Raw genomic sequence first — 21,608 nt, forward strand, 5'->3', positions numbered from 1 at the left:
TGCAGAGGCAGCCCAAGAGCAGAGCATCAGCTCAAAGGACAGCAGCTCCCAGCTAAACCCTGCTAAGAGTTTCTCCAATTAAGAGCTATTTTCTTTACAGTCTGACATGCACTTCACTCTTCTGTCTCATTTAATGAGAAACTCAGTGTCCTGAATCTCGCACAGATCAAAACAGGAAAAGTCAAAGCCATGAATTTGGCACCTTGAGTCAGATCCTTCCAGCCAAACTCACAGAGGCAGCAACACAGACTATGTCTACTGCAGATCCATGGATTGACAACAGTTTCAGTCCATTCATTCCATGATCTAGGCCTTGGGAAGGCAAAAGAATGCAAGTGATGCCAGCACCCAATATGAAGCTTTGCCTCCCACTGACATTATTTCCCCACAAAGACACACTACTGGGCAGGTGCAGCTCCACAAAGAGCCTCTGTCTCTCCCTTCAGTCTGCTTACCAAGTCTAGGTTCCCGTCATCATCTGGCTAAATATCCCCTTCTCCCAGAACCTTGAGTAACAAAAACAAAAATATTAAGTTTGGCCTGAAGAATCTACTTGTCACTCTCTGAGGATTCCCTGAGGATTCTAAGTGAGTAACCGCAGCAAAACAGGGACAAGTCTTCCATAAGAAAATGAAATCAACAAACACAAGATGTAACAAAGGTATTTGTGCAATGTAAAAATCCCTGAATGCAACCTTCCAGTGATATTTAGATAAAAGGGCATTTCAGCACCAGGAAGTGGCTTGTTTTCCTTTTGCTTTCCTGTCCACAGATCCCATTTAGTTGCAGATAAGTTTGTAAGTCAAAATTTTTTCCTGATCCTTCCCCACTATGAACTTCATTAAACTCAAATAATCTAAAAACACAGATTTACCTTTTTAATATATTTGAGTCCTTTTAACAGGAAATTGCTATTTCGGCCACTAAGTTCTCTGTGCAATTTAAAACTATTTGTCTGTATTCACAACAGAAATAAAAATAGCACTCTTTTTAATGAGATACTGTTTTAATTTCATTTGTCATTACAATATTTTTATTCCTTTAGTGCTTCTAGGAGCACAAAAATACACATATCCAGAGGTGGAAATGAGCATTTGTAACACACATGTCTGTTGGCTAAAAACTAAAAAGCACACCTCTGTTTCACTTTGCAGAACAGCTTTATCAAGCTGAACACAGTCCAATGCCATGGAAAATGCTGAGTTTTGCTACAGGGGAGTTTGAAGTCCAAAGGCTCTCAGGCTCCTCTGTCACTTTACCAGCAGAAACTGAAACAGCTTACAAGTGGTCTTTACCCCAAATTAACCTTTACCCTCTTCACAAGAAATGTGCTGGGCACTTTACCACAAAGTTTCCTAGGATGAGCTCATTCCTCCTGACCTGGGGTTCTCACACTGCCTACACAGGCATGAGAAGCCCACGAGAACAGGGGACATATTTCCTGTTGAGGAGTCTGGACTAGAAACACTTATCTGAGTTTGATGGTGCTTTCAACACCCTCCCAACACCTGCCTCACCTAGAGCAGTCTTTCATTATAACCATGAAGGTAACAATGTAGAAACACTCTGCTCCAGCTGGAAAAAACAAAATCTCTCTCTGAGCTCCTCCTGCTGCAATAAAAAGTGAGGCAGGGGAAAAACCCAATGAAAGAAAACAAATCAAATAAAAAAACAAGCCCACAAAAAACCCCAAGCACCACCCCAAAACACAAAAAAAAAAAAAAAAAAGAAAAAACCAAACACAAACCAAACAACCCCAAATCCCACAAATAAACAAACAAACAAATAAAAACAAACAATTATTAAAAAAACCCTCAAAAACCACAAACAAATCCAAACCCCAACACTTTATGACTTGAAATGGAGATGAACCAGACACACATAACATTTGCTAAAGATTTCATACTGCTGTTGTTTACAGATCAATGGCATTAACATATTCTCCTTCATACAGGCAATGAGACGGGCAGACAGACAAGACAGAGGGATAAAAGCACTGAAACAAGATCTGTAATAAGAAGTTTTGGTCAAGTTTGGATTACAACCAAATGTCTAGGGAACTATCTGATCTACCTACCTATAATATTCATCCACTCCACAGACTAATGTAGCACTAACTAAAGTTAGTGTATACTGAGCAAAACAACCCAGGAATCACAGAGCACTGACAGCACTGTCCTCTGTGTGTGTGATGGGATCTGACATCCTGCTCTGAAGTCACTGAGCTTCACCTGGGCAACACGACTGCCCCTCAGAGTCACAGGGGAAACTTTATTTTCCTGACACTACATTTTCCCACATGGAAGGAATGGTCCATTGGGTCACAGGCACAGCAAAAAAATCTCTCAAGCACTCTTCATTTCCACATGGGACTGTTCTGACTCACTGTGATTCTTACACTTACTATTTTAAATGTTTATATAAAGGAAAAATACACAACAGCACCTAAAGACAAACCAACAATACACAAATTCTTTCTCTAACTTATGTGCTTTAAATAAGATATAACTGACTCAGAATTTGAAACAGTATCAAATATTTAGAAAATTAAAAATAAATGTTAGTGTAGGAGTAATATTCCACAAAGTTTATTACTAAGATTTAGGCAGCATAGCAAAACTGGAGTGCTAAGCTACTAATGCAAATCTGCTGGTGCATATTTCTCCATCAACATTTATTTTGTACTCCTGAACTGTGTTTTGTTCATCTATTTCTGATCATGTAACTTTTTTTCTTACAGAGTACATGCCTATGCTATGCCTAATGGCCACAACAGTAGGTATCTTTTTAAATATTTATTTTTCTGCTGTTCCAGTAACTTATTCCTTTGTGCTGCTTTCATTTTGTCTTCCTGGAAAATAAAATTATTTGTTTGCTTACAGTGACCTTTCTAAATCAATGGGACAGAGGGTTGCTGCAGGCCAAGATCCTGACTGCATTGCTCTTCCCTGCACTTCTTTCTGGAGTCACGTGAACAAGTGGTGGGATGCTGGCAGTGTGAAGCACAAGCCTCTAACTCCTCAGAGGCCAACACCAGTCCATGCTTCCCACCACTGTTCCCGTTCCAACGCCTCGGTGGAACAGCCTCCCAGTGAAAGGAATCCTTTTTAATGCCAGAACTACCCTGTGGGCAAACTGTAAGATCAGCCTGTAATATACAATGGAGGGGGTGTGCTGCGTTGGTTTCCTGCCAAATTCTCAAAATAGGTTCCTTGACAAGTACAGGAGGCCTGTCACTAGTGGTGTCCCCCAAGGTTCAATTCTGGTCCCACTGCTGTGTAACTTATTCATCAAGGATTTGGTTGAAGGGGCAGATGCCTCCTCAGCAAGTTCTAGTGACACAAAGCTGGGAGAAGTGGCTGATACAACAAAGTGCTGTGCAGCCCTTGGGAAAGACCTTGACAGGTTGGAGGGACAGGCAGAGAAGATATTAAAGGAAAGCAAATGCAGAGTCCTGCACCTTGTGAAGAATAAATCCAGGCACCAGCACAGGCTGGGGGCTGACCTGCTGGAAAGCAGCTCTGCAGAGAAGGACCAGGGGGTCCTGGTGGACAACAAGCTGTCCATGAGAAATCAATGTGCTTTTGGGGCCAAGAAGGTCAATGGTGCCCTGGGGACCATCAGGAAGAGCACTGGCAGCAGGTCAAGGGAGGTGGTCCTGCCTCTCTGCTCAGCCCTGGTGAGGTCACATCTGGAATGCTGTGCCCAGTTCTGGGCTCCTCGGTGCCAGAGAGACACGGGGCTCCTGGAGCAAGCCAGGAGGGCAATAAAGGTGATTAAGAGACTGGAGCATCTCTCTTTATGAGGAAGGCTGAGAAGGCTTGGCTTGTTCAGCCTTGAGAAGAGGCTGAGAGGGGACATCAATATATAAAAGTATCTGAAGGGAGGGTGTGAAGAGGATGGAGCCAGGCCCTTCTTGTTGGTGCCAAGCAAAACAAGACACAATGGGTAGGAACTGATGCCCAGGAAGGTCCACCTGAAAATGAGGAAGAAGTTCTTCACTGTGCAGGTGACTGAGCACTGGAAGAGATTGTCCAGAGAGGGTGTGGAGTCTCCCTCACTGGGGATATTCAAGAACTGTCCGGACACCATTCTGAGCCATGTGCTCTGGGATAACCCTGCTTGAGCAGGAGGTTGGACCAGGTGCCCCACTGTGGTCCCCTCCAGCCTGACCCACTCTGTGGTTCTGTGATTAACTTGTAGCAGAGTAACCGAAACCCAACCATGTAGGAATCATGATATGAACTGATGATCATCAATCACTTTTAAATATACTGGAATTATATTTGGAATATATTGAAACTGGTTGGTATTTGGCTGCTGAATAAAACAAACCCAAATCAGTAGCACAAAATTGGAATAAATAAAGAACACAAGGTGCAAAGAAAATAGGTAAGTGACTTGACTGTCTCTGAAGTGTCATAGGAGGAAACCAGACCAAATGTCACTGCCATATTTCTATGAGTTTCATTACAAATCAGTATCTAAGATCAATAGCTTCCTATTAGAATACCATAATTCAACAATTGATCCCTATTTGTGAAAACTTCTATGAGTGTCCCCAGTTTTTACTATCAGCCTTTCCAAAATACAATGTTCTTTGTTGAACTGTAATTGAGCAAAAAAGCTATTAGAGAAAATTAATGTCATGTAGTAGATATTATGATGTTATCTCTGAGACAGAAACAACAAAAAGTTTGGTAAGAGTAACAAAAAGTATTTCAGCTGCTCTGATGGTTTTCATGTGTAAGATGAGCAAACATATGAACAGCTGAGGATAAATAAAAATGTTGCATGTACGTATTTCAAAGGTTCATATCTCCTCATGCCAGCATATTACAGGTTAAAATGCAGTAGCTGCAGGACATGTTGTGCAACACTTTATTCCACGATAATTTTATTTTCTGTCAGCTACCAACAGATCTGATGGAATAAACAATTCAGTCCAAATTTCCAAGAATTCAAAGAATATTAAGACTCCTATAGGGTATGGCGATGGATTTCTGGAGTACAGGGCTTTCAAAAACAATTTTCAAGTTACTGTAACCACAATCTACTTTGTTTTCAGCAGTTAATACTGATCAATCTTTCATGCAGTTTAGTGGCCTTCAAAATTTATTTTAAAAATAACAACTGCTGCAGGGAGGCAACAATCACAAAAAAACGTTATAAATGGTATGCAAAGACAAAGGGTGGATATTAATGCTGAGTTCCTTGCAGCACTCAGTGCTCAAAAATATGTACCTAAATGTCAGAGTTTTGTCAATTCTCCAAGCACTTACATGACTTCTAAAACTGGAATGTTACTATAGGCCAACCTTGCATGAATTTCAATTTTTGTAAAAGCAAATTTTGCATGAACACAAAAAGGCCTGAAAATGTGAATGATGTATCCCAAATTACTTTCCTTTCTTAAGCTCATGACTAACTCACTCTCATGACTATTTGACTCCCAATTTTTGCATGTTAAGGCAAGCCACAGTGATGCTGACTTTTGCTAACTTCTGTTGCCTCCCACCAGACTTTATCAGAAATTCATAAGCATGCTGCCTACCTCAGCAGTCAAACCTCCACAGCAAGGCAGCAGGAGTGATCATTTTGTCCACAGCTACTTGTCTTGATCTTCAGGCCCAGATGAGAGCAGGTAGCTACATTTCAGCCACACTGCATTTACAGTCCATCAGCTCATCGAAGCTGCTTTCAGCAACAGGTTAAACTAAGCTACTAAACTGCATCACAGTGTGGGCACATGTTCCTACATCCACTGCTTCTACTGGAGAGGCAAATGGTGGCACCCTTCCAGCCAAAAGGTGGGACCAAAAGCTGGATAAAAAGAGTGGGTCAGAACAAAAGCTTAATCAAGCCCGGAGTCTTCTCTGAGAGCAGGCAGTGCTAGAGAGTGAGAAAAAGACTATAATGAGCAGCACTGATATTCTGTGCAGCATCTCCATGTTTGTACTCCCATATTCAGCTGACAAGCATCCTGAGAACTTCTGAGCTGGGCATCACACCCAGACCTCAGTATTTAAGGTCTGGAGGTAACATGATAGACAATGTCACCAGTGTCCCTTGCTGGCCCTCGCAGCTCTGTTACCCTATAGCCCTGTAGATACCACACTGTCATCACCAGTAACTGGCCTGAAGCCTTGCAGCAGGGCTTGCAAACACTGAGCATTTTCAGACTTGCTTTGTTTGAACTTCTATTGACCTGTCTGCAACTTTGTTTTAGCCTGCAATTAAACTTGGTTCAGCTGTGACAACAATTTTTTCCAACTGCATAGATGTCTGTGGCTGATTTGTTTTAATTTTTATTTATATTTGCATCATACCATCATCATTTTACAACTCAATACAATGATTTAGTGTAGAAATATAAAGGCCTGGCATGATAGCAGAGGCCTTCAGACTTGGAGACGTAGGATGGAGTAGAAGCACAGGATAAAAAGAGAGAGGGTACAGAGCTGGCACTTGGTGGGAATGTGGCTATAGCTCACCCATGGTCACTTAAAGAACTGCAGACTTAAGGCTGGGCAAAATTAGTTCTAGAGTGATCAGCTGTATGTATGGTATCACATACAGTACATCTGGATATAACTCAGAGCTGCAGACCAACGAAAAAAGGACCACATTTAAAAGATTGTCAGCAAATATAAAAATGACCCTAAGTGGATCCTAGAGTAGAGAAGAAGAAAACTACAAACACGAACATCATATTCCTCAGATATTCAAATCTTTCAGTATCTGAAGTTCTTTGGATGCCGACAACTGCTAAAATGCCTCCACACCCACCACCAAAATGAAACCCTACAGCCCAGAAGGGGAGGCAGAAGGTGAGCATTACAGCATGACAGAGGTAGACACTTTATGTGTTCAATGAATTTAACTGAATAGCTACTTATTGAGACTTTTCCCTATACAGAAGCATTAATTCTTTTCCAGTAATTACTGAATCCAGCCAAGTAATGATTCCTGGATCAAGTTGTAATGAGTTTTAATTAAAATAACAACAACTACTTGTCTTTAGATACAACATGAGTTTCATCTCTGCAGTTAGAAAAAAAGATTCTGAGTGTAAGAGCACGTATACAGAATTTTGTGCCATTCTTCCCTGTTTACATCTACCAGCAGATTCTGTGGTCCTGTGCTTTATAAGACAATTTCTTCAACAGTTAGGAGCACTAATTTTACTGTTTCCAGCCTTTTCAGGTCCTGCAGATCTCCTCTCTATAGAGTTCATTTACAGAGTTTTTACAGAACTAAAGATGGAAGAATGAGAGGTAGCCATAAGAGGTTAGTCAGGACAGTTTGTGATCATTTGGATAATTTGCCTGTTACAAGCACAATATCTCTGCTTCCACTGAAAACATAATATGATTGTCTGCCCACAGAGATATCACTGTGAATCACGGACATCACTGTAATACATCTTTGTCAAATAATTTTTTAAAACAGCAAATGTCACAAAACTCAACTTTTTAACTTTTAGAAGTGAAATAAGCTAGAACTGCATGGCAAAACTAAATGGGACTTATTAAACTCAGCTATCAATAGCTTTCAATCTTTTCTGATTTGAAAATGCCCTGAAAATCTTCCACTGGAAGAACAAGCTAATTTAGAGCTACTGATCGTGGGTTGTATTCCTCAGTCACTTCCCACCGATTTTATTTGCATAGTTCATGGACAATTTAAAACCATCAATTTAAACATTCTAAGAACTAAACAGTTGTTTCCATCTGCTCAGAACAACAGCAAATATTCACCTAACATTCTAAATTTTTCCATGTTTGGTCTCAATTTAGAAGCAAATTTGTATTTGGAAAGTGTGAGCAAGTGACTTTCTGGTATTTTCCAGTTCTGAAAAGGGAAAGTCTATTAATAACTTTCTTTATGCAATTAAGAAAGAAAAAAAAGAATGCAATCTTTTTTCAACAAAGAAAACAAAAACAGAGCGTAACTGAAACCCTACAGGGCAAATAGTTCTTCATAAAGTATATAGTTACAAACAATTAGCACATTTGCTAATCCAAAACAAAGTGAGTTAGAAAAAAAATGAGTCTGCCATTTCCTATGTGGAAGAAGTCAGGAACCACTTGTTGACATAAAGGAGAGTAGCCTTGACCTTTTAATACTGAAGCAACAATAGTGACAAAGCCCTGTGAAAACCCAGCTACTAAAGGATAATGCAGAAAAAGTGGTATTAGTGTGCATCCAACAAGCACTTTGTTAATCCTTCCATTCTGAATGTTAATTCTTCCACTCTGTGGCCAAGTACCTTAGGAGGGATGGCTCTGGGGTAATAGAGACAAGATTTTTAAGGAGCACTCTACAGGCTACAATTGCATCCTTATTCTGGCTATGAAATTATCTGAGTTCTAGAGAATATCAGGCATACAGCCTCAGTTCCCAGTAGAGACTGTAAAAGTCACACAAAAATGTCCTCTACTTTTCATTAATACTCTACAAGTTACTATATGACCTAAGCCCCATGAAATGTTTAGCTAATTTAAATGATTGAATGATTGGTACTGTAAATCATAGTCTTGCAAATAGATGAGGGTTCTCAGAGATCCAGAGGGGGTGAGAAGGTAAAGAAGTGTGACTGTCAGTCAGGTAGAAGATGCAAAAGTTACCATATTTATTAACATTTGCATAAAAGCATATGCCATGAAACTGCAGCTATATCTGCCTTTCACAAGTGCAGATAGATCACCTGGGAGTGGACAACAGCAGCATCCAAATAATTAGAGTTCAAACATATTCAATTTTTCTCCCCAGTGACAGTCCCCAGGTCCACCCTGCATAGGTAAGAATAGAATTTGTAAGCACTCATCCAAATGGATTTCCCTAATGCGCTCTGCCATGTTATACAAGGACCCCTTGATGTGCCAAGAGTACAACATAAAATGCAGGATTTAACAGGGCAAAATATACTGTGAATTTCTTCTCAGTTCTAGGAAACCAGTGACTATGTGGTTACTGCCCTGTTTTCCAGGCACTTCTACAAACGAAAATCCTTTCAGTTCTCATGTTGTTCCGACTTTCCTTTTTGATTACTAATATGGAAATTGACCTCAGGACAAGAGATATCTTGCCCCTTTTGTGCTAACTGACTTCAAAGCCAAAACATTTAAGTTACAATATGTCAGTGTCACCTCTGTAGTGATGGATGCAGCTGCACATAGAAGAGATCTTTCCTACTCTGTGAGGCTCCTATTTAGCAAAGTGATTTAGTCTAGTCTAATGAAAGATGTTTTGTAATGGATGCCAAGTACTCATTGGTACTTAGTGGTGCTCCTGGGGAAGGGGAAGAAATACAGTTTTTAAACAAGACCCACAAGAGTGGCACCAGATGACTGGAGCTGCGCTGGGACAGTTACAAGCTGCTTTAAGACTTGAAGAAAAAGCATAAGATATTTTTTGTCTGCACTTGCCTCTTTCCTTCACTACATACCAAGATATCCAAATCCTCAGTTACAGACAAGCTGGAGTTCAACCAAGTGCATTTCTCCAACTCCTAAAGTAGAATAAATATCAACACAGAGTAAAACACAGTCAACTGAAACCACTCATTCCCAGTGCTCTGGGCATCTGTTTTGTCCTTCATACCCATAACCACTGCCCCTCAGCTTGACTTTTGCTCCCCGCAGAGCTTCCTTAAAAAAACAGTCCTCAAAATCTTCTCCTTTCAATTTTTTCCTCCTTCCATAGCAAATACTATCTGAAAGCATTTATCTCCCTGCTTTCCTTCTGTGTGGCAAGAGTTGACTTGATAATTGTTACTTAACCCATCAAAGCAAATGGTTAACACATACAACCCATTGTTGGAGGATAAAATGCACCAACAGGCACCACACAAAACAATGCCAATTTGTCCTACTTTGAATACAAAATAGCTTTTCTTCTGGTAGTATATGGTTTTCAAAGATGATTCATGGAGAAATATCAGGAAATTATTAACATTTTTTATTATTATTAAAGTAATTCAAAGAAACTAAATGCTACTTGTCAAACCATTGATACATGCCACATACCTTAAATATTCACAAAAGACTTTTTTTCAGAATTTATATATATCTTCAAAAGCCATTTAAGTACACAGTCAAAGAACTCATCCTTGAACTAGCAAGGATGAGCAAAGAGCTCATCTGTTTGATAGTGCTTCACTGCTGACTTTGAAAATTTTGTATTATCCTCTAACTTATGATTAAAAATATGTAAAATGCCCTTAAATTCTAATTTCTATTTTTATCTAGTTCGTATTTCTTTGATCTATGAACTACAAAACAATAACTAAATGAAGCAGTGATGGCTTTCTTTTTTTTTTTTTTTTTTCAGTAACTATTACTTATGTTGATAAATAATTGCAATTCTATGGCAAATTTTTTGCCCCATCAATCCCACTATCCAGAGATGCTTTCAGGACACTATACCAAACCTATATATGTACACAACTGGAGTTTCCTCCACACCACTGTTTTTCTCTACACCTCCACTTTGAATGTTTGAAAGTATTTGGCAGCTGCCTGGGACAACCCCAAAAACCACCTTGTCTCAGATCACAGCAGATTTGACTGAAGGAAAGTCTCCAAAGTGAACATGCACAACCACAAGTGAAAAATGCCTCCACTTAGAAACACCAAATCAATGTTCAAAAGTCCCAGTAAAAATAGCTTAGTGTTAATAGCTGAGCAGCACTTTTAAAACACTTTCTTTGCTCATGCTAAAATGGAGAAAAGGCAAAAGTATCATTTCAGACAGCTTATTATTAAAATGTTTTCAAAGATAATATGCTCCTACAGGGATCTGTACAATAATACATCCTTCAGATTATTTTATATTCACATTCTAAACATTTCTGGGGTTAAAATTTAGCAGGAACTGCATTCAGTGTAGGGGTTTTTAAATAGGGAAATTACAGAATGATCATGGACATAAATATTCTGCAAGGCATATATTCTTGTTTCAAAACAAAATCAACATAAACACATTTCAAGAATAAATTATCTTTATCACGTTTGACTACAAACCCCCAAAATACCTTGGCAAAACTTAGTTTTAGTTTTTATAGCACATAGCCTGTCCTAACAGCAAACATACTATTAAAAATATCATGACAGAATACACAAGTAAGTCGGAACAACCTTCTCTCTGGTACTGTGCACAGTTCAGGAGAGACACAGTTCAATAGCTCACATGGTTTTGTTGTAGAAAAATATTTAGATTTTTATTACTGTTTAAGAATCTGTGTGAACAAAGCATAAGTACAGTGTCTACCTAGATTAAACCATGAAAAGGTTAAGCAAGGGGTACAGTCTTGGGATGGGATTCACTTCACTGAACTGTACTGAAGTTAAGCAAAAGAGGCAACTAGATAGAAGTGAGTAGGGAAATATAAGAATCTTCAAAAGGTCATTTTCTCTAACTTTCAAACAGCTATTTTAAGAGACTATGAAACAAGGTTAAATTTGCATTCCAGCATCTCATGGTTAGTAATGATCTGCAGCAGTAGATTGTGCTTATTTGATCATCCACCATCATCCTCCTCACTGCCCATTCCCACAAACAAAGAATCTGGGTTTGCTGCAAATTCTTCTCTTTCTTCTTCCCCAATATGACTGTAAGATATCTTTTTCCTGAAATTTTCCTGAGGGTTCCCTCAGACCTTATAATCCTTTCTTTTCCAGAAACATCTTCTAGTGATGTTCTTCCAGTTTTTCTGAGCATCTTTTTAAGTGACAGCCATGCAGGCCTGAGATGCTCCAAGTATTGTCTCTCAGGAAGAGGCTTAGACAGATTTTCAAAACAAACCCCCAGTTTACTAGCCAGAAAAACATGACTTGGAGCTAAATAAAACCTAGAATACAGGGGGGGGAAAAGACACATATAAACTGGGACAGATTCTAAATCTAAGGTAGTTGACCATGACTCTAATAAAAAATAAATCTGAAAGAGCTCTGACACATTTTCACACTTATCTTCTCAATCCTCCCCTCCTTGTCATCCCTCCTCTTGGACTGTTATTCAAATCACAGTTTCCAGCAGAACAAACCCCTTCCAAATTACTGACAATTCAGTGCATAAACAGAGTTTTTCCTCACTGTGGCAACTTTCCAAGTAAGGACTGTGAGATCATCATACAATTGTTTTTACCATAGAACAATAACAACGTAGTACCACTATACAATAATTAATTACAAAGCCGAAGGGGAACAAAAAGAGAAGCCATACTACTCTCCCCTGATCTTCTTCTCAGCACTTATAAACCTCAGAATCCCAGGCTGAGCCCTTATTAATGAACAAATAACTCGAGAACTAAACATAGTGCTACCAGAAGTACATTAAAAATGTTTCTTGCTGTGGTATTTTCCTCCTGCTATTTTATGAAGATTTCTGGTAAAAAGCAACCTGATCAATCTCTTAATAGCTGGCAAAGCCAATGAGAGGAACTCAGGATTTGCAGCAGAGCAGACAGCACATTATTCACCATTGCTCAAAGGATTCAACTTCTTTTCAAACCCAGTGTTGGGACAAACCATCATCCAGGGAAAGGGCAGCTCTTCACTAACACACAGTTTTAAGTTTCAGTGTTTGTCAAAATAAGGAGGTATCTGGGGCAAGGGCTGTCACTGACTGTAAGTGCTGCACCCATCATTTGTCACTACAGGCACATCAGGGATCTACAACCACAGTTTTCACTTCAGAGCAAGCTTTTGTCTCAGTGGTCATGAGTTTGCTACCCAGCAGTCAGCTTCTAAATGTATATTTGTCACAGGCTAAACTAAACATGCCTTTTTCCAGCCCTACAAATTCACTCAAAGCCTGATTTATCCCACAGTTTTCCATGTGCTGTGCAGGGGAACTGCAGGGCAATACAGCAGATGGTAAGCATTACACTCTACAGGAGTTATCAAAAAGCACAAGCAGCCCAAACAGCCTAAGTCCTGCTGAATCCAAGCAATCACTGACCTTTATAAATCTTGAAGCTTGCTCCTAATTTTATGTAATAATACATAATGCATTCTCCTACTGATTACTGTCATGTATTATGCAATTATCACTATGCATTCTATGTTGGTTAAATATTTTATCCACGTGCTAGGTGAATGCACAAACTCAACCAGTAAGACATGCCATATATTCACTTCACATCACCTCTAAATCACACAAATAGACACTTCTGGTTTGGTATCAATCTTCCTACAATACTATAATGTTGCACATAGACCTGCATTAGTCCTCTGCAGACATCCTGCTTGGTGGCTGTAACCTAGCTGATATCAGCCACATTTCAATGCTCCCCATAACTCCAGCAGCAGAGCTGTGGCAATTACATTTCCCATTTTATCAGTCTTCCTGACATACCCAACACAGCTGCCTCAGACTCCTCTTGTAACAGAAGGTCTTTGATCATCCTTGCAGTTTTTCACCAAGTGGTTTGAGTTGAAATGGACCTCAAAGACCAACTAAACCTGCCATGGGCAGGGAGATTTTCCACTAGACCAAGTTGTTCAGAGCCACATCCAACCTGGCTTTGAACACTCCCAGGGATGGGGCATCCACAGCTTCTTTGGGCAACCTGTTCCAATGTCTCACCACTCACACTGTAAAAAATTACTTCTTCATATCTAATCTAAATCCACCCTCTTTCAGTTTTCTCTGCCTCTATCACATACTGAGGTGAGGTTTCTCAGACACTGCAAGAGGTGTTGCACACTTATGCTGTATCAGGTCCCAGCCCAGATGCACCCAGCTGAGATTCCCTCCCTCAACTGGAAATACCTCTTTTTGACACTTGCCTGTATCCCATACATCATTTTCATGATGGTATCAAACTGACAAACTAAAGACAAACTTAAACCCACTTACCCTCATATAGGCCTTTCTCCTTCAAAATCTTCCATTGCTGAACTCCCTCTTCATAGGAAAAGTTGCTGCATTACTTCCTAAGCTGAGGCTGTAGCACCATCCAGTTTCAGGCACTCAGCACTGATGCCAGAGTCAGGTGCCCAGGCTCTGTTAACAGTCAAGAGAGAAAGCAGGAGTTGGGTGCCTAATTAAAAATCTGCCTCTTTCCCCTGATTACATAAGAGCTCAGACTGTCATACTGCTAATTTTGATATCAAGGTTAAACTGGGTAAGAGAATTCATGACAATGTGTGGCCTGACACGTTGCTGGGTTGAATTCCATCCCTTTAGTATTATCTAATTGTCCAATTAATTGTATAGTCACTCCATCTAAAACTATGCACTAGAAATTAACATCCTACTCCCATCCACAAGTTTCAACAGCCTGCTTTCAATACAGCATGCCAACAATATCAACTGCAGAAAAAAACAAAACAAAGCAAACAAAAAAAGCCTCAAGAACACTAAACAAGCCAACTCCCAGAAAATAATTAATCATATATATCTACCTCCTTCTGTCTCTCTCATGGCAGTTCTTTGGGTGTGTTTACAGTTCTTACACTAACTTAATCTTCCTCCACCTTGAACAGTATTTTTATTGCAACACCATATTAAATGGCTCAGTAGAATCCAGAGAGACCAGATCTAGCCCATTTATTTTTCTAGAAAACCTACTTTCTTATTAAAAAAAGATACTAGGCCAGTTTGACCTATCTTAGAAAAATAGATTGTGCTTCATCCTTCCTCCCCTCAATTCCCATGTCTTTAATTATTTATTCCTTAAAAAATATTTCTAAGGTTATTAGGGTCAAATTAACAAGCCTGAAGTTGCCTATATTTCCATATATGTAAAATTCAATAGTATGAGTAATAAAAATCCTCTAAAAAATCTTAGTAACAGATCTATATTTCAATCACACATATAAAAAGTACCTTGAAGAAATTCCCAAATTGGAAATTCCCAATGGAGCAACTTAAAAAGCTATTCTGACAGTCAGAAATTCTGATTGATTTTAAAATATGAGAGATGCAAAAATTGGATGCTTTGTCTGAGAATCATGAGTAAAACACCCAAGACTTCCTGAAATCTCCTGAGACCACAAAAAACACAGGATATAGTTAAAGCCTTTGTATAACTTCATATGTGTTGGACTCTATAATCTTGGGGGTCCTTTCCAGTCTTATGGGAAATTCCAGTGCAAATCTGAAATGTTTGTGGGATTCTGTCACACAAGCCTCTGAGAGTTGCACAGTACCTTAAATTCTCATTATTCAGTTCAATTTCTTATATTCACAAACTGTTGAATACTTTCATGTAGGCTTTTCAATTACTTGGGTCACTCAAGCATGCAACATCTGGAAAAGTTTCTGTTATAAGGCATGATGATTTTCTTGATAATATCCAAAAGCTTTTTAAAATAATAAGTACACCATTCATTTCAAGAAATCTGTTAACATACTGTGAGAATTTGGTTTTTGCTTTTCTTTCTCTTCTCATTGTTTTAGTGTTTTGGTATCTCTATCAGCTTGAAATAAAATGCAAAAAAACCCCAAAACAACAAAACCCCAAAAAAACCCTTAAAAGTACAAAACATTTCTTAGTCTGCAGTTTCAAACCCTTTTTCTGACCCACATTTGCATTTCTCTGCCTTGAGCTGCAAGTAATCATTTTGTTAAAAGGTAATATTTTTATATGTTGCCTCCTTCAGACAAATTTGGTCTTAATATACTCACTTACTGACTCATTCTTCAAACAACACAAGTGTGAGTTGTGCATCTTGGTGCTTTAGCAGTAGGTTTGTTGCTGCCTGCACATGTCCCACAGTCATTAAAATAGGCAAGCAGTCAAGATTTCTTCTGAATATCATGGCTAAAAATGTCTAATTGTGCTAAATTATTAGCTATGGGACATCCAATAGGAGGGGGAGAAGTGGGAGGGCAGGCACCAATCTCTTCTCTTTGGTGACCAGTGACAGAACTGCAAGGGAATGGCATGAAGCTGTGTTGGCAAGGTTTGGTTAGATATTAGGAAAAGGTTCTTCACCCAGGTGGTTGGGCACTGGAACAGCTCCCCAGGGTGGTCACAGCACCAATCAAGCCTGACAGAGTTCAAGAAGCATTTGGACAACACCCTAAGGCTCATGGTGGGATCCTTGGGGCTGCCCTGTGCAGGAACAAGAGTTGGACTTGATGATCCTCGGGGGTTCCTTCCAGCTCAGGAGATTCTATGATCAAGTAAGTTCTGGTTCAGGAAGGTGACTCAGCTGAGGGGCAGCACATGAGCAGACACACAACTATAGGCTTCAGTTCCACTGTAGCAAGCAGAAAAGTTAACATTTCTCCTGGTGTAGATTTTAAGACTGACCTGACTTTTTGGGAGATCTTAGATCACTGACAATTGCTCCTGACTTCACCAAGGGCTGCAGATCCTCAGTGTCTACAGAGGACTTTTATTGAGATGTCTGACTACAGTTAAAACATATGAATTTAAAAATTTTCCCTGCCCCCCAAAGTCATGAGAAATCCTGCACTAAAGTTAAAAATAACTATGAGTCTATTCTGCTATTTATTCTTCACAGAGTAGCATGCTAGCAATGCCTCAGTACGAAACAAACTGCAGATTTTTTGTCTTTTATTGCAGTACTTCAAGTTATTGCAGGCCATATGTAAGGAGACCATACAGAGTGTTCACAGGTGTTTGTACTGCACAGTCCAGACCTTCTGGTGTGGGGAAGTCTGTACCTGAGGACTTACATGGTTACTTTCTATCTTCCTAGCTAAAAGGAAAATACTGATGGAAGTAGGAAATTATCCATATGCAGAGTTTCCATGAATGAAAGAAGCATGGTAAGCAGCTGGTTTTGAAAGTTGGTTTAGTTGGTTCACATTAAGTGTTAAATCTCTCAGTATGTTTTAGTGAAACAATTATTGCTGAAACCCTCATTACTATTCTGTGGTAGTTCATCTATGTATCTCCCAAGGATAATACTGAGATTATTAACAATTAGGTACTGGACATTTTGTAATTTAAACATTGTAACAGCTTTATAATTAAAATGCAAACACAGGAGTAAAATTAATGTTATTGAATTGAATGCAAGCTCGGGCTGGATAAACTTCCAAAGACTTTAAAAGGGTTGATGTAAGAGTAGCATTTAATTCAAGAAAAAACTTGATTTTTGTGCTTGCACAGAATATAATACAGACAAAATATTTGTAAAAAGAGACAAAAGCCATAAGAAAGAACCAAAGTTATAGACCACAGATCGCTCTTGTTTCCAGACACTTAAAACATTTGAAATTCTGCCTCTGCCTTCTCCCTTTGTGCCCTCTTCAGCTGTGCTCATTAGCTATGTGACATTATGTCCTCTTACTTTTCTTTCTCTCCCTCTCCCTGGATTCAGGCTCTATTCAATACCATTACGCCTTCACATAACACGTTATTCAAACTCAGTTCTTCATCTCTCTCTTCACTGCTAAAAGCCATGGTTAGCTCTGTATACTAAAGCCAGCAGTCAGAAAACCCTCTAATGGAATACAGAATATTACAGAAAGGCCAAGTGGCACACATTATGCAATGACTGCACATGTAGTTATTGCAATTATCCATGCCACGTTGGCATGGGGCATGATTTGATCTAGTATTAACAAGAGGATGATGAACATTAGGCCCTAAGAAACAAAATCACTGCACATTGAACACAGCCACACAGTCACACATGGCCTGCTCAGCATTTATACTTTACAAACTGGCAAGAAGGAAAAAGGAACAAACTAGCAAATGCTGGTGGTTTTTGCTAAAAAGCCTCAAATTGTAAAAGCAGATAGAAAATCTGCAGTAAAAGGAAACAACAATAATCATAAAGCAGCTTTCTGTGCTTATATTAATGATCACCTCTCCTTAGTCAGTCACCTGTGCTGTTTGTCCACTCATCATCTACACCAGTACATAATTTAGCAGGGCACATTTTCTAGAGATGTCACCCTGAGAACTGACTGAAGAGAAAGCAGTTACTTTTACTTAAAAAGAGTGACATAACCTGTCTTATACACAATTAAGGAGCCATAATCAAAAAATTATGTGGAGCTTTACATATGCAACATAGAGTTTGACTCCTAATAAAGAAGCCACTAAATCTACATCAGTAGAAAGAAAGTATTCACCAAAGTATCAAGCAAACAGGCAAACAGAAGTGGTGGTATTCTCTTTTCTTTCTCTCCTATCTTCTCTCCAGATCTACTCTAACACAAAGCTTCAAGCAGGTAGTGCAATCTGACAAAAAATGGAGTGGGTTGCACAGTCAGGGCTGTATTTGAGAAACACTTAATTAGGATGATGTGCTGTCCCTGTAGGGGAGCCCCAAATGCTGGCTTTTAGCTCTATTATTGTGGATTTCTTTGCAAGTGTGGAGACAGACCCCACAAGGGAGAAGTCATAACTGTCTTGGGGTAGAATGACAATTCTTTTTTAATTTCTTCAGCAAGAAACAGAGCTGCATTGGATGGGGATGAAGGATTGCCTCAGGCATTTCTTTTCCAATGCAGACAATGATTAATAAGAGAAAGAAAGATGGTATGAATGACTGGTATTACTGCAATTCCTTTTAAGTCACAATAGAGCTACAGGATCTGGCAATGCTAATTTGCTGCTGGCAACTTTATCCTGGCCTTCTTGGCATGGAGAAAGATCTGTAAGTGCATGCCTGATTCCCAAGTTGTTCTTCATTGAGCAGTTCAAGATGGTCAAAAGAAAAAAAATTAAATATAACCCCCTAGAGCATCCTGTTGCGCACTCTCTTCCATTCTGCCCCAATTAAATAACTGAGTCCATGGTATCGACCATTTGCTTTAATTTCAGATGTGGGCACAGCCATGGCAGCACATCTCTCCAGACTTTCCAGTAATTGATTCTCAGTCTGCACTAAGACACACATTTAACACAAGAAAAGCAATGCTTCAGGAGAAAGTGCAGCTGCTGACTTTGTCTGCTTGACCTTACAAAGGAATCTGATCTCCCTTAGCAGGAGCGGGGGAATAACATCTCTGAGAAGTCAATATTGCTCACCATTGACTCTACCCCACACCATTCATTATTTGCTGAACTCTGTAAAAGGGGACTAAGGGCACTACATCAGGGACAAGGACACTGAGGTCCACCCTCCATTTCTGCATGCAACCATAAGCATCACATTTAACCAAGAGCATCCTGTTACACCTCTCACTACTTCCTACTCCCATACCAGCAAAACTTCCTGCACCTACCAGAAGACTCTTATTATTAGTCTGCTTCATACTGCCTTGCAGTTCAGGCCACATCCCCGCATCTCATCAGAATATGTGGCCAACTTCTCTTACTCTGGAATGCCAGAAGCAGCTGCTTAGCTCAAAACACAGCTGCTCTGCACACAGGAAGCAAGAGGAGTCCTATGACTGAACTTTGCTTGGAAACAAGTGGCCAAGAGTCTTCTCACTTCTGCTAACAGGAGTCCCAGAGACAGAGATTTCTCTCTCAGGGCCTAGAAATGTGACCACCAGCCTCTGCACCCTGCCACACAGAGGACACAAAGCAGCTCTTTCACTGGAGAAGCAAATATTTCACAAACATTTGTGCCCAGCAAGGTTCAGATCCCATCCTGGAGGATACTGCTCCATGCTACAGCAATGCTCAGTGACAGGCAGACTTGTCTTCTTCAACAATATTTCTGGATGATTAAGGAGAAAAAGTAAAGAAAGTCTGGTTTGCTCCTATGGCAGAAACAGGCAACAAATATTGGCCTTTCAGCATAGGCTGTACTTTAAATCTCACAGACTTCCAGAAACACATAATTTGTCCATATACAAACATATCATACTGTCACTAGCTATTGAACTTCCTCACCTTCTGTGGTGGGCAATGCATGCAAATAAGAACAGAAAACCCCTGGCCAATATAATGAACTAGTCACACTACAAACCATGTGGTAAAAGCATGCCACTGGTACCAGAATGTTGGATCTTGTCAGTGCTTCATTATTTCCAAGGCTGAAAGTTCCTTGTAGATTTCCCTGCCTCTAATTTATAATGAATCTTTGAACCCTTGCCTTGAGTGTCAACAGATCATCACACATTACAGTAATAGTGACTAAAATTATCTTACCTTACTCCACCTTTCACAAATTAAATTCAGCATGTGTATCCAGTTCTTTTTTTAATGAAGTCTGAAAGACACAAAAAGCACAAATTATTTCTGACTGAATCAATCCATATAAACAGGCTAGTAGTATAGGATTGGGGGGGGGGGGTGTGCAGTAAGTAGTAATTACAGGAACTATGGATCAAACTTTTTATCTTGAGGTCAAAACATGAACTTATCAAGTAGTATGCCTTCCAGTGTAATTTTAACCTGAAATATCTACAATTTCACTTCAATGGAGCATGTTAGAAATCTTTGAGTGTGGTACTACAAAACTGTGGCAAGTCAACAGGTTCCCATGTGGAGAAGATGCTTCTCTATTAAAATGTACACATGGGGCAACCATATAAATATATACAGTAAGATTAAGAAAAGTAGCACTTCTCAAAACACTAAATTCAGGAAAGATTCATACATAAAGCAGTGTTCAAATGTGTGATGCAGTAATTAAGATGCAATTCATCAGCTTACAGCAAAACAAACAAAGGAGAACCAGAACTGAAGTAAAAGAAAGAAGTTAGAAAGTACAAAGATAAAACAGCACACTACAGACTGACAAGAACTTCTGCTACCAATTGGGAGCTTATCAGTTGATAAAAACCAAGAAGAAAGAAGGCCTTCCAGTCAGATAACAGAGCCACAAAAAGGGAGATACTTCACTGGGGGGTACCAGCAATGTGCTCCTGTTGCTACAAGCAGCAGCAATGAAACTAAGTTAGGAACACTTGCTAGAATGAGCTGAACAGCATCCAGCTCAGTCTGCAACATGCAGAGAAAGGCTTGTGCAGACGAGGAAGAGCCACCTTCTGCAAGAACACTGTTCAACTCAGCAAAGTGGAAGCTGAGATGAGTTACAATTTGCTCTGCAGAGATACATAACAAGGGCTTTCAACACTGAGGTGAAAAAAAGTGTTAAGATAAACAGAATGTTAACAAAGTAACAAATGTAAGCTGAATAATAGCAACCAAAAAAAACAGTTTAGACAAGGGTATCCTTGTTTTCCATGTAATAAAGTGTTACACCAATGTTAAAACAGATTGAATAACTCAGGAAAACGCATCTAGCCCTGTGCTTTCACGGACTCATACACAAATTTCTTGCAAAATTATACCTCGTCATAGAAGTGGCCTGCAAAGCAGCTTGGTTTTGCTCCCTTTTCATTGTCCAAGGTGAAGTCAGAAGAACAAACTCGAGGTTCACATCTATGACTGTCAGTTCAGATGAGAGGTTACAAAGTATTTAATTAATCTTGGCTTTTCGTCCTCCATGAGGACAGAGACATCTAACATTATATGGAGCTCTTTTCAGGGTAACTGTGATAGCCAAGTTATCAAAAAAAATCATATACTATTTAAAATCATTTTTATATTGGCAAATTCAGTTGCTAAGTTCCAATTTAATATTCTTTATAACTTCAACTGTATTTATTTAGTATGGTTATTTTGTATTTTTCCACTCTGAAAGCAGGGGAAAGCTGTGAAAGCTCCTAGACACCATGAAGGCTACTGTCAAGGCAAGTCATTGCCAGTC

General features: G+C 39.4%; 1 protein-coding gene across 16 annotated transcripts in view; it reads right to left on the reverse strand.

The window, feature by feature from the left end:
* The window catches only part of INPP4A (inositol polyphosphate-4-phosphatase type I A), a 110,361-nt gene that overhangs the window by 50,970 nt on the left and 37,783 nt on the right, over nt 1-21,608 (reverse strand). For 14 of the 16 annotated variants that reach the window (XM_063149754.1, XM_063149753.1, XM_063149752.1 and 11 more), the window contains exons 2-3: nt 20,042-20,102; nt 13,867-14,013 (exon numbers count right to left, since the gene is read on the reverse strand). The gene's annotated coding sequence lies outside the window, so the exon portion shown is untranslated. The remainder of the gene's footprint in view (nt 1-13,866; nt 14,014-20,041; nt 20,103-21,608) is intronic. The other 2 variants (XM_063149746.1, XM_063149745.1) reach the window with 1 other exon arrangement.

Source organism: Melospiza melodia, chromosome 2 (genome assembly GCF_035770615.1).
Source record: "Melospiza melodia melodia isolate bMelMel2 chromosome 2, bMelMel2.pri, whole genome shotgun sequence".
Taxonomy (NCBI): Eukaryota; Metazoa; Chordata; class Aves; order Passeriformes; family Passerellidae; genus Melospiza; species Melospiza melodia.